This window comes from Phyllobates terribilis, unplaced genomic scaffold (assembly GCF_046119375.1).
Source record: "Phyllobates terribilis strain yellow unplaced genomic scaffold, ASM4611937v1 Scaffold_5__5_contigs__length_657084704, whole genome shotgun sequence".
In the NCBI taxonomy this organism is placed as follows: domain Eukaryota; kingdom Metazoa; phylum Chordata; class Amphibia; order Anura; family Dendrobatidae; genus Phyllobates; species Phyllobates terribilis.
In genome coordinates this window covers 655,918,619-655,936,205 of record NW_027362765.1, presented here as the reverse complement: position 1 = coordinate 655,936,205, position 17,587 = coordinate 655,918,619, and the positions used below count along the sequence as shown (strand labels likewise).

General features: G+C 46.9%; 6 non-coding genes and 2 pseudogenes across 6 annotated transcripts; all 8 read right to left on the bottom strand.

Moving 5' to 3' along the window:
- Positions 1–3,373: 3,373 nt before the first annotated feature.
- LOC141151028 (U2 spliceosomal RNA) lies at positions 3,374–3,451 on the bottom strand (annotated as a pseudogene).
- Positions 3,452–4,566: 1,115 nt separating this feature from the next.
- On the bottom strand, positions 4,567–4,757 carry LOC141149381 (U2 spliceosomal RNA). Its single transcript, XR_012245680.1, has one exon. It is a non-coding gene; the product is annotated as a U2 spliceosomal RNA (small nuclear RNA).
- Positions 4,758–5,872: 1,115 nt separating this feature from the next.
- Positions 5,873–6,063, bottom strand: LOC141149380 (U2 spliceosomal RNA). The gene has a single exon (XR_012245679.1). It is a non-coding gene; the product is annotated as a U2 spliceosomal RNA (small nuclear RNA).
- Positions 6,064–7,178: 1,115 nt separating this feature from the next.
- LOC141149379 (U2 spliceosomal RNA) lies at positions 7,179–7,369 on the bottom strand. The gene has a single exon (XR_012245678.1). It is a non-coding gene; the product is annotated as a U2 spliceosomal RNA (small nuclear RNA).
- Positions 7,370–8,484: 1,115 nt separating this feature from the next.
- On the bottom strand, positions 8,485–8,666 carry LOC141150378 (U2 spliceosomal RNA). Its single transcript, XR_012246595.1, has one exon. It is a non-coding gene; the product is annotated as a U2 spliceosomal RNA (small nuclear RNA).
- A 789-nt stretch (positions 8,667–9,455) lies between these two features.
- LOC141151290 (U2 spliceosomal RNA) lies at positions 9,456–9,547 on the bottom strand (annotated as a pseudogene).
- Positions 9,548–10,662: 1,115 nt separating this feature from the next.
- On the bottom strand, positions 10,663–10,853 carry LOC141149377 (U2 spliceosomal RNA). The gene has a single exon (XR_012245676.1). It is a non-coding gene; the product is annotated as a U2 spliceosomal RNA (small nuclear RNA).
- A 1,115-nt stretch (positions 10,854–11,968) lies between these two features.
- Positions 11,969–12,165, bottom strand: LOC141150674 (U2 spliceosomal RNA). Its single transcript, XR_012246812.1, has one exon. It is a non-coding gene; the product is annotated as a U2 spliceosomal RNA (small nuclear RNA).
- Positions 12,166–17,587: the final 5,422 nt, after the last annotated feature.

Here is a 17,587-nt window from a genome sequence, read left to right as displayed (position 1 = left end):
GCATTCTACCCTCCACCACCATCTCCTCGTACAGGTCCAACAGGTCCGGACAGATGAGGTCTCCCAGCGCTACATAGAGCTCCGCTGGAAGACCATCACTGCCCGGGGTCCTGCCGGTCCTAAAGGATTTAGCGGCAGAGAGCAATTCGCCCACCATCAGAGGTTTGTCCAAGGCTGCCGTGCCTGCAGGATCAAGATGGTTAGTGATACCTGACAGGAACTTATCAGCAGCGTCGGGGTCGGTAGTCTTGTGGGAGTAGAGTTCGCTGTAGAAGTCGCTGACGACCCTCATCACGTCCTCCTTCCCACGTCGCATGTTTCCGCTCTCGTCTCGCAGCTCGTTCAGGGGCGTGTGACCGGCATGAAGTTTCCTGAAAAAGAATGAGTTACATTTCTCACCCTTCTCCAGATTCTCCACTTTGGAACGGAAGACGATTCGCTTGGACTCCTCCTCAAAGTGCCTTTTCAGGCTCTTCTTGGTCTCCTCCAGCTCCTCCCTCACGTCCCAGCCGCAGTGAAGAAGGTCCTGCAGCGACCGCAGCTCGCGCTGCAGCCCTCTGAAGTCCCTCCTCTTCTCACACGCCTGTTGTCGACCCTTGGCCTGAAAGAAACAGCGAAACTCAAGTTTAACATATTCCCACCAATCAGAGACTGTTTGGAAGCTACCCTTGTAGGACTGCCACATTGCGTAGGCTGCTCTCAGCTCCTCCACGACTTCATCCTGAGCCAGCAGAGCACAATTCAGCTTCCAGGAGCCGGGGCCGGACGGAAAACCGTCGCCGAGGACACCTTGTAAGCGAATGGCTCTGTGGTCGGAGAAGAAGCAGGGGACCATCGAGTGCCTACTCTGCCTGACTGCCCGAGAGGTGAACACAAAGTCAATCCTGGAGCGGAGTGAGCCATCGGGTCGGCTCCACGAATAGTTCGTGGAGCCTCTCCCCATGGAGCCCACCACGTCCTGAAGAGAGGCCTCGGTTACCATCTCGATGAGCAGCTTGGACGTGATGTCCAACTTGGCAGATGTGCCAGAACTACGACCATCCTCCTTGATGGGGCAGTTGAAATCCCCGGCCATCACTAAGGTCCTGGTGGTGGCAAGCTGAAGCCGCAGGGTCTGGAAAAGCTCCAAACGCTCATTCTTCAGTGGGGACGCATACACGTTGATGAACCTGACAGGTTCTCCTGCCCAGTTGCCATCTACAACAAGAGCCCTGCCGCAGATGAGCTCGTGGACGGACTCAAGCGTGAATGCGCCCCCCCTGATCAGAATTGCGACCCCCGCAGACTTGCAGTCACCCCCACCGGACCAGTAGGATGGACCGTGGGACCACTCCCTGGCCAGATGTTTGAAGGACCTAGAGGAGGGAAGGGAACATTCCTGCAACATATAAACATCACACAACTGGGAAGTAAGGAAGGCATAAATAGTCTGACGTCTGAACTTGTCCTTGATGCTCCTGACATTAATGGAAAATAAGTTAATATTAGCCATCATGTAGGGAAAAAAAAAAAAGTTAGCGCAGGCAATACACTTTAGTTACCACTCCGGTCGGGTGGTCCCTCGTCGGTGTTGACTGCTGGTGACGGGATCACCAGCAGGCCCTCTTCCTCCATCTGGTCAAGCAGCGCGGCCTCGATCTCGGCGACCACCAGTTCCTCCTCTTCTGGCTCGGCCACCAGGGTCTCAACCATGTGCTCCATCTCTTCTGGCTCAGGGAGGGTATCCTCCTTTTCGCCTACGAAGTCAAGAATCTTCTTTTTGGAGGATTCAGTAGCAGGGCTGTCCTCCACCTTCCTCTTTCCCCGGGTTGGAACTGGGGAGACAAGAAGGGGAAAATCCTCCTCGGAATAGATAGCGGCGGGTGGAGGAAAGGTTAATTCCACCGCTACCATGGTCTGGGGAGGGAGAGTGGCTGCCGGGGCAGGGGAAAGGACACCTGCTGAGGAGTAGGGGAAGGAGGAAGAGGAAGTGGAATCCTCAGCAGGGGTGGCCGGGGTGGGGGTGGATTGGACGGGGGTGGCAGGGGGAGGGATCGAGAGAGGGGTGACAGAACTCTTACCCTCCTTTGACTTTTTCTTCTGCTTCGGAGCTGCTGGGACCGTCGCTGGGGCTTTGGCCACCGACTCCTTGACCGCTTTGTCCTTGGTCGTCGCGTCCTTGACCTTCACAGGCCTGGTCGTCGGGGCCTTGTCCTCCGGAGCTGGGGTCGTCGCAACCACCGATGCCCAGGATCTCTCACGCTTGGGGCAATCCTTGTACAGATGAGCCGCCAGCCCACACAGGTTGCAGGACGTCTTCTTCGGGCAGTCCTTCGAGCTGTGTCCCGTCACTCGACAAATCCTGCAGGCATCCTCCTTGCAGTCCTTCATCTCGTGGCCGTTCTTGCCGCATCTCCTGCAGTTCCGCGGCATGTCCGGGTAATAGATGAGGCCGTAGGAGTTGCCCAGGGAGAATGTCGGGGGCAGGTGCCGAAGTCCGTCTGAGTACGCCAGGTCCCTGTGAAGTCTAACGGTCACCGACCACTTACCTGTCCAGAAGCCGAGTCCATTCAGGATGTGAGAGGGTTCCTTCACAACCAAACAGAAGCGTCTCAGGAAGGTGCAGATGTCTTGGCCTGGGGTGTGCGGGTTGCGCATGGAGACCGTGATCCTCCTTTCGTCCCTCTGGATAGGGCAGCTACCTGTAAAGGCAGAGAAAGAATTATCCGGTCCTTTTGCGCTTACCATTTCCCAGAACCTCCTGCAGGTGTTCACAGTGGCGAAGGTGACGAAGAAGATCCCCGTCAAGAAGGTCTGGATGCTGAGGGTGTCCGACCTGGAGAAGCCTCGATCCAGCAGCATCTTCTGGCAGAACACGTCCGAGGACATGTCCGGCACCCTCCCATCCACTTCCTTCAGCTTCAGGGCCACCGTCTGCCGCATCCATGGCTCCAGGGCTGGAGCTTCGTGGCGGGGCTTCTGGGGTCCCTTCTGCTGGCCAGTCGTGGAGGCAGAGTCCTTGGGGTCAGAATCGGCTCCTGGCTGGGCCCTCCTGGCTGTCCCCTGCTCCAGGCTCTTCTTTTCGGCCTTCCTCGCAGCGCTTGCCATGGCTTTCCTCCTGCAGTTACTTCTTGGAGCTGGATCTGGAACTCTTCCCGGAATGGGTGGAGCTATGCAGATTCTTCTCCCGTCGTGTTCTGGACAAATTCCCCGAAAGGTCTTTGTCTCGATGATTTTCTTCCTCAAAGATTCCACAGGACAGCCCGATGCTTCTCCGAGTCTTCGTCTTCTTCTGGATTCTTTAGAGCTTCTTCCTCCCACCGATATCCACCTTCCTTCTCCGATGTCAGCTGGGCTCCGAAGCTCTTCTCCTTCCGAGTTCGATCGCTCTCGTCAAGTGTAGATCGTAGCTCTTGTGTTCTTAAAAGAACAGATACTACACTTGATCTTAGCCAAAAGGCCGAGAAGCGATAACCAGAATTGGTTTCAAACTACGGAGCCACCCAAGGATCCTGAAAAGTCCATTTGTGGAGATGAGCTCCTGGACTCCCGTTAAGAAGACATGTTGTCAACCTCTAGATCCCTTACATGCCTGCACTTTTCGGCTTGCTGCTGCTGCAATCCACGCGTTTTAGATCTGCATAACTCCACCTCTTTAAACACAGCACCTTCACCCCCTGCTGTTCCCACCCGCCTCAACACCGTTGGAAGGGAGGAGAACCAATTAAGGCGGGGGGTGGGGTGGAACGAGCAGCTGTCTACCCTTAGCAGGAGGGCTCCTGATTACATACCTCTCCTGCTGCTGCTGCTGCTGGCTGTCCAGCAGCAGACTGAAGGTGGCTGCTGCTGTGCACAGGTATATAAAGGCTCAGAGCCTATTATGACACGCGCAGCCAGCGTTCCATTGCCACATTCCATCTACTGCAGGCAGGATACCTGGCTGGCTGAATGTCGCTGAGAAGCTCACAGAGACCGCCATAAGCAACAGTTTAACAGAATGCCACAGACTAATCAACCAAACTTTTTGGGTTGGGTTCTCTTTTATAGTCTGCAGGCATTAAATGAAAGAAGTCAGTGTTCCAGCAGAGGGAGACAACGTTTCAGAAAAGGCATTGTAGCAAACCAAAAAAGAAATTTTAAGCGCAGCAGAGTAACCAGCGCACATACCTGTTAGCTCAGGTGAGTTTAAAAGGCTGCTGTTGATAACAAGGGCATTTGCTAAATAGATGGTGTGTGTGCAACAATATACTGAAAGGTCAATTATATTGTGCAGCTTATCTCACCACCTGTAGTTATTTAGGTGAAAGCTCCAAAATGCTTGCCTAATATGTCTGTTTATCCAAAAGGAAGTAAAAAGGGAGAGCTAGAAAGATAGCATTGCATCACATTACATGGCAATGCAATGCACAGTTGCTGAAGTTGAACCAAAATGAGCTTGTAATCTGGCTTCTGCAACTTTGAACATGAAAAATCCAATGAGGAGAAGAAAAGCAAAGCCAAAGAGTCCATCCCAAAATCCGACAAACAAGCAAAATGAACAAAAAACATTGAATTCAATTCTTTCTGATTTTAGAAACTGCATTAAAGAAGGGGTGCACCGGTCCTGGAGATACTGCAATACCAGGTCAATGCGTGGAGTGGACAGAGCAAGCTCTTTTTCCATCTCCCTGTTCTAAAAATCCATTTAATATATGGTCCCCAGATAGGGGACGTATCAGATATTAAACTGATAAGAACAGATACTACACTTGATCTTAGCCAAAAGGCCGAGAAGCGATAACCAGAATTGGTTTCAAACTACGGAGCCACCCAAGGATCCTGAAAAGTCCATTTGTGGAGATGAGCTCCTGGACTCCCGTTTAGAAGACATGTTGTCAACCTCTAGATCCCTTACATGCCTGCACTTTTCGGCTTGCTGCTGCTGCAATCCACGCGTTTTAGATCTGCATAACTCCACCTCTTTAAACACAGCACCTTCACCCCCTGCTGTTCCCACCCGCCTCAACACCGTTGGAAGGGAGGAGAACCAATTAAGGCGGGGGGTGGGGTGGAACGAGCAGCTGTCTACCCTTAGCAGGAGGGCTCCTGATTACATACCTCTCCTGCTGCTGCTGCTGCTGGCTGTCCAGCAGCAGACTGAAGGTGGCTGCTGCTGTGCACAGGTATATAAAGGCTCAGAGCCTATTATGACACGCGCAGCCAGCGTTCCATTGCCACATTCCATCTACTGCAGGCAGGATACCTGGCTGGCTGAATGTCGCTGAGAAGCTCACAGAGACCGCCATAAGCAACAGTTTAACAGAATGCCACAGACTAATCAACCAAACTTTTTGGGTTGGGTTCTCTTTTATAGTCTGCAGGCATTAAATGAAAGAAGTCAGTGTTCCAGCAGAGGGAGACAACGTTTCAGAAAAGGCATTGTAGCAAACCAAAAAAGAAATTTTAAGCGCAGCAGAGTAACCAGCGCACATACCTGTTAGCTCAGGTGAGTTTAAAAGGCTGCTGTTGATAACAAGGGCATTTGCTAAATAGATGGTGTGTGTGCAACAATATACTGAAAGGTCAATTATATTGTGCAGCTTATCTCACCACCTGTAGTTATTTAGGTGAAAGCTCCAAAATGCTTGCCTAATATGTCTGTTTATCCAAAAGGAAGTAAAAAGGGAGAGCTAGAAAGATAGCATTGCATCACATTACATGGCAATGCAATGCACAGTTGCTGAAGTTGAACCAAAATGAGCTTGTAATCTGGCTTCTGCAACTTTGAACATGAAAAATCCAATGAGGAGAAGAAAAGCAAAGCCAAAGAGTCCATCCCAAAATCCGACAAACAAGCAAAATGAACAAAAAACATTGAATTCAATTCTTTCTGATTTTAGAAACTGCATTAAAGAAGGGGTGCACCGGTCCTGGAGATACTGCAATACCAGGTCAATGCGTGGAGTGGACAGAGCAAGCTCTTTTTCCATCTCCCTGTTCTAAAAATCCATTTAATATATGGTCCCCAGATAGGGGACGTATCAGATATTAAACTGATAAGAACAGATACTACACTTGATCTTAGCCAAAAGGCCGAGAAGCGATAACCAGAATTGGTTTCAAACTACGGAGCCACCCAAGGATCCTGAAAAGTCCATTTGTGGAGATGAGCTCCTGGACTCCCGTTAAGAAGACATGTTGTCAACCTCTAGATCCCTTACATGCCTGCACTTTTCGGCTTGCTGCTGCTGCAATCCACGCGTTTTAGATCTGCATAACTCCACCTCTTTAAACACAGCACCTTCACCCCCTGCTGTTCCCACCCGCCTCAACACCGTTGGAAGGGAGGAGAACCAATTAAGGCGGGGGGTGGGGTGGAACGAGCAGCTGTCTACCCTTAGCAGGAGGGCTCCTGATTATATACCTCTCCTGCTGCTGCTGCTGCTGGCTGTCCAGCAGCAGACTGAAGGTGGCTGCTGCTGTGCACAGGTATATAAAGGCTCAGAGCCTATTATGACACGCGCAGCCAGCGTTCCATTGCCACATTCCATCTACTGCAGGCAGGATACCTGGCTGGCTGAATGTCGCTGAGAAGCTCACAGAGACCGCCATAAGCAACAGTTTAACAGAATGCCACAGACTAATCAACCAAACTTTTTGGGTTGGGTTCTCTTTTATAGTCTGCAGGCATTAAATGAAAGAAGTCAGTGTTCCAGCAGAGGGAGACAACGTTTCAGAAAAGGCATTGTAGCAAACCAAAAAAGAAATTTTAAGCGCAGCAGAGTAACCAGCGCACATACCTGTTAGCTCAGGTGAGTTTAAAAGGCTGCTGTTGATAACAAGGGCATTTGCTAAATAGATGGTGTGTGTGCAACAATATACTGAAAGGTCAATTATATTGTGCAGCTTATCTCACCACCTGTAGTTATTTAGGTGAAAGCTCCAAAATGCTTGCCTAATATGTCTGTTTATCCAAAAGGAAGTAAAAAGGGAGAGCTAGAAAGATAGCATAGCATCACATTACATGGCAATGCAATGCACAGTTGCTGAAGTTGAACCAAAATGAGCTTGTTATCTGGCTTCTGCAACTTTGAACATGAAAAATCCAATGAGGAGAAGAAAAGCAAAGCCAAAGAGTCCATCCCAAAATCCGACAAACAAGCAAAATGAACAAAAAACATTGAATTCAATTCTTTCTGATTTTAGAAACTGCATTAAAGAAGGGGTGCACCGGTCCTGGAGATACTGCAATACCAGGTCAATGCGTGGAGTGGACAGAGCAAGCTCTTTTTCCATCTCCCTGTTCTAAAAATCCATTTAATATATGGTCCCCAGATAGGGGACGTATCAGATATTAAACTGATAAGAACAGATACTACACTTGATCTTAGCCAAAAGGCCGAGAAGCGATAACCAGAATTGGTTTCAAACTACGGAGCCACCCAAGGATCCTGAAAAGTCCATTTGTGGAGATGAGCTCCTGGACTCCCGTTAAGAAGACATGTTGTCAACCTCTAGATCCCTTACATGCCTGCACTTTTCGGCTTGCTGCTGCTGCAATCCACGCGTTTTAGATCTGCATAACTCCACCTCTTTAAACACAGCACCTTCACCCCCTGCTGTTCCCACCCGCCTCAACACTGTTGGAAGGGAGGAGAACCAATTAAGGCGGGGGGTGGGGTGGAACGAGCAGCTGTCTACCCTTAGCAGGAGGGCTCCTGATTACATACCTCTCCTGCTGCTGCTGCTGCTGGCTGTCCAGCAGCAGACTGAAGGTGGCTGCTGCTGTGCACAGGTATATAAAGGCTCAGAGCCTATTATGACACGCGCAGCCAGCGTTCCATTGCCACATTCCATCTACTGCAGGCAGGATACCTGGCTGGCTGAATGTCGCTGAGAAGCTCACAGAGACCGCCATAAGCAACAGTTTAACAGAATGCCACAGACTAATCAACCAAACTTTTTGGGTTGGGTTCTCTTTTATAGTCTGCAGGCATTAAATGAAAGAAGTCAGTGTTCCAGCAGAGGGAGACAACGTTTCAGAAAAGGCATTGTAGCAAACCAAAAAAGAAATTTTAAGCGCAGCAGAGTAACCAGCGCACATACCTGTTAGCTCAGGTGAGTTTAAAAGGCTGCTGTTGATAACAAGGGCATTTGCTAAATAGATGGTGTGTGTGCAACAATATACTGAAAGGTCAATTATATTGTGCAGCTTATCTCACCACCTGTAGTTATTTAGGTGAAAGCTCCAAAATGCTTGCCTAATATGTCTGTTTATCCAAAAGGAAGTAAAAAGGGAGAGCTAGAAAGATAGCATTGCATCACATTACATGGCAATGCAATGCACAGTTGCTGAAGTTGAACCAAAATGAGCTTGTAATCTGGCTTCTGCAACTTTGAACATGAAAAATCCAATGAGGAGAAGAAAAGCAAAGCCAAAGAGTCCATCCCAAAATCCGACAAACAAGCAAAATGAACAAAAAACATTGAATTCAATTCTTTCTGATTTTAGAAACTGCATTAAAGAAGGGGTGCACCGGTCCTGGAGATACTGCAATACCAGGTCAATGCGTGGAGTGGACAGAGCAAGCTCTTTTTCCATCTCCCTGTTCTAAAAATCCATTTAATATATGGTCCCCAGATAGGGGACGTATCAGATATTAAACTGATAAGAACAGATTTTTTTTTTATCGAAAGCCCGAATTCGTGTACAAAACCCGAGTGCGCTTAAAAAAGTGACAAGTGCCACAAAAAAAGTGCACTAGGATGCTGGTCTTCTTGAAACCCTCTCCAAAAGGAGAAGGGTCCCCCAAACCATTCCCCGTCCCTCCGAGCCAAAAGGCCACAGCGAGGAACAGGGACAAAAAGCCACCTCCAGCCGAAGCCAGAGGCGACCCAATCTTACCCCCAGCACCTGCCCGAGTTCTCACCCGAGCAAGGCACTGGGAGCCAAAGACTGTGCTCCCCTCCCGGAAGAGGGGAGCCAACAACGCTCTCCTCCCGAAAGAGGAGAGCCAGGGGGGTTCAGGGGGGAGCGGAACCTGATGGCCACACACTCCCCCCCTAGACCTGCCAAGAGAGGAACCCGTAAGGGAACCGCATCCCGACAAAATCCTAGTAGGACGTGACACACGTGAATAAGTGGACACACAGTGACAAAGAAATTAAATAAATAGTGAAGGTTTCACAGTATAATACTGCCCGGACCTTGGACCGGGAATTGAAAAATTCCCCATCCCAAGGCCAGAAGGCCCGGAATAAGGGTGTGTGCGAAGAAAGAAAATTTGAAGTGCTTGTGCAAATGTGCCATAAACTCAAGTGGGGTTCCCAATCCCAGTGAGTTAAGGCACCCCAGGGTCACCACTCCTGGGGCACTTCACACTTCGGGCTTTCGATCTTCCCCGGCCCAATGGCGTCGATCCTGGGGGGCCATGCTTTCCACCAGATGACTATATTAGCCACCTGGCGTACTAACAAGCGCCTAAACCCCAGTGTGCATAATGTATCAATCTACTAGGGCGGCCAACATCCAAAACCGCCTTTTCGAAAGATACTACACTTGATCTTAGCCAAAAGGCCGAGAAGCGATAACCAGAATTGGTTTCAAACTACGGAGCCACCCAAGGATCCTGAAAAGTCCATTTGTGGAGATGAGCTCCTGGACTCCCGTTAAGAAGACATGTTGTCAACCTCTAGATCCCTTACATGCCTGCACTTTTCGGCTTGCTGCTGCTGCAATCCACGCGTTTTAGATCTGCATAACTCCACCTCTTTAAACACAGCACCTTCACCCCCTGCTGTTCCCACCCGCCTCAACACCGTTGGAAGGGAGGAGAACCAATTAAGGCGGGGGGTGGGGTGGAACGAGCAGCTGTCTACCCTTAGCAGGAGGGCTCCTGATTACATACCTCTCCTGCTGCTGCTGCTGCTGGCTGTCCAGCAGCAGACTGAAGGTGGCTGCTGCTGTGCACAGGTATATAAAGGCTCAGAGCCTATTATGACACGCGCAGCCAGCGTTCCATTGCCACATTCCATCTACTGCAGGCAGGATACCTGGCTGGCTGAATGTCGCTGAGAAGCTCACAGAGACCGCCATAAGCAACAGTTTAACAGAATGCCACAGACTAATCAACCAAACTTTTTGGGTTGGGTTCTCTTTTATAGTCTGCAGGCATTAAATGAAAGAAGTCAGTGTTCCAGCAGAGGGAGACAACGTTTCAGAAAAGGCATTGTAGCAAACCAAAAAAGAAATTTTAAGCGCAGCAGAGTAACCAGCGCACATGCCTGTTAGCTCAGGTGAGTTTAAAAGGCTGCTGTTGATAACAAGGGCATTTGCTAAATAGATGGTGTGTGTGCAACAATATACTGAAAGGTCAATTATATTGTGCAGCTTATCTCACCACCTGTAGTTATTTAGGTGAAAGCTCCAAAATGCTTGCCTAATATGTCTGTTTATCCAAAAGGAAGTAAAAAGGGAGAGCTAGAAAGATAGCATTGCATCACATTACATGGCAATGCAATGCACAGTTGCTGAAGTTGAACCAAAATGAGCTTGTAATCCTGCTTCTGCAACTTTGAACATGAAAAATCCAATGAGGAGAAGAAAAGCAAAGCCAAAGAGTCCATCCCAAAATCCGACAAACAAGCAAAATGAACAAAAAACATTGAATTCAATTCTTTCTGATTTTAGAAACTGCATTAAAGAAGGGGTGCACCGGTCCTGGAGATACTGCAATACCAGGTCAATGCGTGGAGTGGACAGAGCAAGCTCTTTTTCCATCTCCCTGTTCTAAAAATCCATTTAATATATGGTCCCCAGATAGGGGACGTATCAGATATTAAACTGATAAGAACAGATACTACACTTGATCTTAGCCAAAAGGCCGAGAAGCGATAACCAGAATTGGTTTCAAACTACGGAGCCACCCAAGGATCCTGAAAAGTCCATTTGTGGAGATGAGCTCCTGGACTCCCGTTAAGAAGACATGTTGTCAACCTCTAGATCCCTTACATGCCTGCACTTTTCGGCTTGCTGCTGCTGCAATCCACGCGTTTTAGATCTGCATAACTCCACCTCTTTAAACACAGCACCTTCACCCCCTGCTGTTCCCACCCGCCTCAACACCGTTGGAAGGGAGGAGAACCAATTAAGGCGGGGGGTGGGGTGGAACGAGCAGCTGTCTACCCTTAGCAGGAGGGCTCCTGATTACATACCTCTCCTGCTGCTGCTGCTGCTGGCTGTCCAGCAGCAGACTGAAGGTGGCTGCTGCTGTGCACAGGTATATAAAGGCTCAGAGCCTATTATGACACGCGCAGCCAGCGTTCCATTGCCACATTCCATCTACTGCAGACAGGATACCTGGCTGGCTGAATGTCGCTGAGAAGCTCACAGAGACCGCCATAAGCAACAGTTTAACAGAATGCCACAGACTAATCAACCAAACTTTTTGGGTTGGGTTCTCTTTTATAGTCTGCAGGCATTAAATGAAAGAAGTCAGTGTTCCAGCAGAGGGAGACAACGTTTCAGAAAAGGCATTGTAGCAAACCAAAAAAGAAATTTTAAGCGCAGCAGAGTAACCAGTGCACATACCTGTTAGCTCAGGTGAGTTTAAAAGGCTGCTGTTGATAACAAGGGCATTTGCTAAATAGATGGTGTGTGTGCAACAATATACTGAAAGGTCAATTATATTGTGCAGCTTATCTCACCACCTGTAGTTATTTAGGTGAAAGCTCCAAAATGCTTGCCTAATATGTCTGTTTATCCAAAAGGAAGTAAAAAGGGAGAGCTAGAAAGATAGCATTGCATCACATTACATGGCAATGCAATGCACAGTTGCTGAAGTTGAACCAAAATGAGCTTGTAATCCTGCTTCTGCAACTTTGAACATGAAAAATCCAATGAGGAGAAGAAAAGCAAAGCCAAAGAGTCCATCCCAAAATCCGACAAACAAGCAAAATGAACAAAAAACATTGAATTCAATTCTTTCTGATTTTAGAAACTGCATTAAAGAAGGGGTGCACCGGTCCTGGAGATACTGCAATACCAGGTCAATGCGTGGAGTGGACAGAGCAAGCTCTTTTTCCATCTCCCTGTTCTAAAAATCCATTTAATATATGGTCCCCAGATAGGGGACGTATCAGATATTAAACTGATAAGAACAGATTTTTTTTTTTTTTTTTTTTTTTCTTCTCCTCAGACGAGGAAATTCCACAGTCTATGGAAACCAGACAAAGGAAAATTCCATCAAAACAGCTGCGTCAAATCCAATACGCAATTTGCTGTCCCCATCATCATCGGAAATATTTATTTCATATTTCAAAACAACAATAACAAAAATCAAGAGGTACTAACAATATATCTCCACTTTTTAACTTTCCATATTCCCTCCGCATCCACTTCCCCTCTCCTCTTTTTGTCCCATAGGAAACACACATACATCTTCCCCAAAATCACCTTCACACTATCCTTTACAGCAATTTCCTTCCTTTTAAACACATACACATTCCTCACATCCCATAACACTTCCTTTATACATGGAAGCATCAACCACAAGACTCTTTCCTTCGTCCCATCACATATTCCCAAACCAAACATAAACAACTCAAAAGACAACAAATTCACACCACACAATTCTTTACACAAAGGCCCCATTCTCCCAATCACATCTCTAGCATACTGGCAATTCCAAAAAACATGCAACACACTTTCCCTTCCACCACAGCCATTTCTTGGACACATTTCACTCCTCACCAAACCTCTATTCCTCTGAAACTCTCTCACAGGTAATACTCCATGTAAAGACTGCCACACAACTTCACTCTGTTTGTTGGTCATACCACTCATCCGCACTTTCTTCCAAACCTTCTGCACATCACCACCCCTAACCATATTTATTCCACATTCTACCTCTCTACATTCAATCATCCTGTACACAGCCTTCTTATTCTCCAGCAATCTCACATCTGCATCACACAGTTCATACCTCACCAAAAACTTATAAACACACACATACCATACAGGCACCTCAAAAGCAATCGGACATCGCAAATCCCTTTCTTGCCACTTTAAACGAAACAAATACGCTCCAAATAAATACCTACACATAGATGAAAACTTTCCATCCGCCCTAATCACTTTCAAAACAAACACAACGATATTCACACCAAAAAACACGTCCAAATTCGGAAAACCCAAACCACCTTTTTCCACTCTTTTAACCAAAATTTCTCTCCTAGCTCTCTCCATTTTCGAGTTCCACAAAAAAACAAATAAAATTCTATTCAAGCTTCTCATACACATATATCCTGGTGGAAATACTACCGCAATATATAAAAATATTGGCAACACCACACTCTTAACAATTAAAATCTTCCCAAAAAAGGATAAACTCCTCAATTTCCAAAAATTCAACTTCTGCTCAACTTTTCCTTTCGCATCATCCCAACTTTCTTTCCCATCCAAACTCTCTGAAAACTTCACACCCAAAACTTTAATAGGTCCATTCACTACATTCACACCTACATCCCTACTTAAACTTCCGCCTCCAAAACCCTTACACTCACTCTTTTCCCAATTCACTTTAAACGCAGATGCACCACAAAAAATAGACACTAACAACTTCACCCGCCTCACCGAACATTCAGAATCACATAATACACACACGTCATCCATATAACCACTCACCTTCCATTCTTTTCCTCCACCTCCCGGCACTTGCACACCACGAATTACCTTATCTTTCCTCAGCATACACAACAATGGCTCAATTGCACAAATAAATGCTACAGGGGACAAAGGACACCCCTGTCGCACACCCGAAAACACATTCACTTTCCTACCCACATACCCATTCATTAAAACACAGCTATAAACACCCGCATACAAACTTCTCACTCGCCCAACAAAATCAGCCGGAAAACCCATTTTTAACAACACTCTGAACAAAAAACCATGCGACAACCTATCATAAGCCTTTTCAAAATCCAAACTTAACAAAAATACACTCTTCTTACGACCCATGCAATCCCATAGACAATCTCTTAACATACACACACACTCATGAATCCGCCTCCCAGGTACCGCACAACACTGCTCATCCCCAATCACACTCTCTATCACATCACGCATCCTATTAGCCATAAGTTTTGCATAGATTTTATAATCACAATTAAGTAACGTTATTGGCCTCCAATTCCTCAGACTTTTCAAATCCCCTTTCTTAGGAATTAACACAACCATACCTGCACGCATACTCTCAGTCACCTCCATGTTTCCCCACATATACTTACATACATCCACAAAGTCCTTACCAATCACACCCCACATCACACGATAAAATTCTACTGGGAGGCCATCCTCCCCCGGCGTCTTATTCAAAGCCATACTACACATAACCTTCCATACCTCATCACCAGTCACCTCACCCATCACTCTCTCTCTTTCTGCTTCACTCAACTTACTCTCTAACACACTCAAAACATCATTCTCCAAACATTCATCCCTCTGTTTCACTGCATACAGATCCTCATAAAACTTAGCCACCTCTTCACACATATCCTCTCCACTCACCTCACTTCCATCTGCTCCATACACCACGCTCATACTCTGTTTCTTTCCAAAAACTTTTTTAAAGAAAAACCGAGAACATTTCTCATCCTGCTCCATCTTATCAATCTTTGCCCTAAACACTATGCTTCTCCCTCTCTCCAACAAAAACTCACTAATCTCCTTTTTTACCTCTAAAATATCCTCCTCCACCTCAACTCCTCCTTCCCTTAACTTATACAAAACGCTCAACCGCGCGTTCAGTTTAACAAAACTCTCTCTTTTAATTGCTGCATACTTGTATCCTAAATTTTTAAAGAACATTTTTGTTTGTTTCTTCACCCAGTCCCACCACTCACAAACATTCCCAAACTCATTTTTATGCTTACACCATTCTTCATACCGCCTTTCATACTCCTTTCTCACATCTTCATTCTCTAACAGTTTAACATTTAACTTCCACAATCCTCTCCCAAACACTCCATCAACTTTTATATCCAACTCACACAACATACACACATGATCTGAAAAAAGAACGTTTTCCTGCCTATAATTAACAGAAACCATATTTTTAGAAATAAAACAATAATCCAATCTGGATTGTACCCTACCACTCTCAGAAAAGAAAGTGTTCAACAAAGGATTCATGTTACACACGCGCTGCATATCACACAACCCAAAATCATTCACTAACTCCAATAATGCTTTCCCAGACACATCCACATTCACTCTCCCCACATCACAGTTCATATCACCCACAATTACCACAGGTATTCTTCCTGGAACAAAAAGCTTAATTTTTTCAAATAAATTTTTGCGCTCATTTTTTTCAACTGGCGCATAAACATTAATAACACAAAACTTTACATTCTTGTATACAAAATTAGCAAGGATACATCTCCCCACCTCAATAACCAAATAATCACTCAAAACAACCTCCCTTCCTTTAACCAAAATACCCACACCATCATTCTTATTACATGCACTCCCCGACCACACAGACGCTCCATAAGACCATTCATCCCCTTTCACACCATCCACTACCCCACATTCTTGTAAACAAAAAATAGATGCATTTTGCATAGCTAAAAACTCAAAAATAGCAGCTCTTCTTACTTTACTTTTAAACACTCTTACGTTTTGGGACACTATGGTAAATCCCATAATACTTCTACTCCTTCACCAATTACACAAAGAAATAGCCTTTGGCCTAAACCAAAGCTCACAAGAGGACAAAAAGAAAAAACATTTACAATATTATATGGTGACACTATCCAGCACCACCACTATCCTCCTCCGCCATCAGAACAGAACAGCTGGTTTCCGACCCGCTGGCTTCACCAGCCACACTCCTCATTCTGGCAGTTCTGATCTTCCTCTGAGGCTCACTAAAATCTGCATCATCACTGCCCCCACCATCCTCCCTACGACTCTTCTTTGCACCCCTATCATCCTCCGAAGAAAAATCTTCAATGTTTTCAGGACCCGAAGGGTGTTCAGGACTGTCGGGTTCCGAGATTTGCACTTCACATCCTGTTGCGTCCATTGCCTCTCCAAAAGTCATCATCTCAGGCAGCTCTGCTTCCACCACTTTCCTAGATATTCTCGCAGACACTGCCTTTTTCTCCACCTTTGCCACTTCCCTCCAGAACTCCTTTTCTTCCCTCCGCTTCTTCCTCATTTCTTCAGCAGAAGAAGAACATGGTCTCAGGGACACCTCCTCTGGCGCCGTAGAGGGAGAGGCTCTACCAGTTTCCCGCCTCCTTCCCTCTCTCTCCTCCCTCTCCAATCTTTCCAGCACTTTCAGTGCGTTTGCCATCTGCCTCCTCTCCAGCTCTTCCTCCTTCTGTTCTTTATCAGAACGTCTAGGTGCACTCATAGGACAGTCCTTATACATGTGATCACTACTCCCACAGACATCACAGGACTTGGCCTCTGGACACTGGTTGGCCATATGCCCCTCCTTTCTGCAATTTCGGCAACACTGCCCTTTAAGGCATGTTACCATGGTATGTCCGAAAGAAAAGCATCTACGGAAAAACATGGGCTGGCCTGGGTAAAAGAGGAAACCTCTATGGCCTGCAACGGAAAAATTTGATGGAGGGTGTCTAAAGCCCCCCACACTGTCAGGATCCCTTTTCAATTTCACACGGAATTTATACTGACAGTTAAAGATTCCTAGACAATTGACTTGCTTCACTCCCTTCCGCACATATTCACAGTAGCGAGAGAGGAAGCACTCCAGCAGCTCAGGGTCTGTAAAAGGGTTATAGACAGTCACAGTCACCTCCTTTTCTTGCAGACCAAACAAAGGTTCCCATCTAACTCCTTCCAAGCAGGGGTCACTAGAGTGACCACGGAGCCATTCAAAGACATTAAGGCAAACATCCTGGTCCATAAAGGTAACGTCATAATTACCTTGACGTGAAAATTCGTTGACACTGAAGATCTCAGAACGTCTTGCTCCAGCTTTGCCTTCAACGATGTCTTGGACAATGAAAACCACGTTGTTCTTGTTCTGGTCAGATGGATCCACGGACAAACGGATGGTGTTCTTCACAAAAGACATCTTGGATTCTGTCGGTATGGAATACCACAGGAAAAAGCAGAAAATCCTCCACAAAAGGGTCCGGATTCCTCCAGGAGACTCGCACCAATCAAGGTACAGTCATACGATCTTAGCCAAAAGGCCGAGAAGCGATAACCAGAATTGGTTTCAAACTACGGAGCCACCCAAGGATCCTGAAAAGTCCATTTGTGGAGATGAGCTCCTGGACTCCCGTTAAGAAGACATGTTGTCAACCTCTAGATCCCTTACATGCCTGCACTTTTCGGCTTGCTGCTGCTGCAATCCACGCGTTTTAGATCTGCATAACTCCACCTCTTTAAACACAGCACCTTCACCCCCTGCTGTTCCCACCCGCCTCAACACCGTTGGAAGGGAGGAGAACCAATTAAGGCGGGGGGTGGGGTGGAACGAGCAGCTGTCTACCCTTAGCAGGAGGGCTCCTGATTATATACCTCTCCTGCTGCTGCTGCTGCTGGCTGTCCAGCAGCAGACTGAAGGTGGCTGCTGCTGTGCAC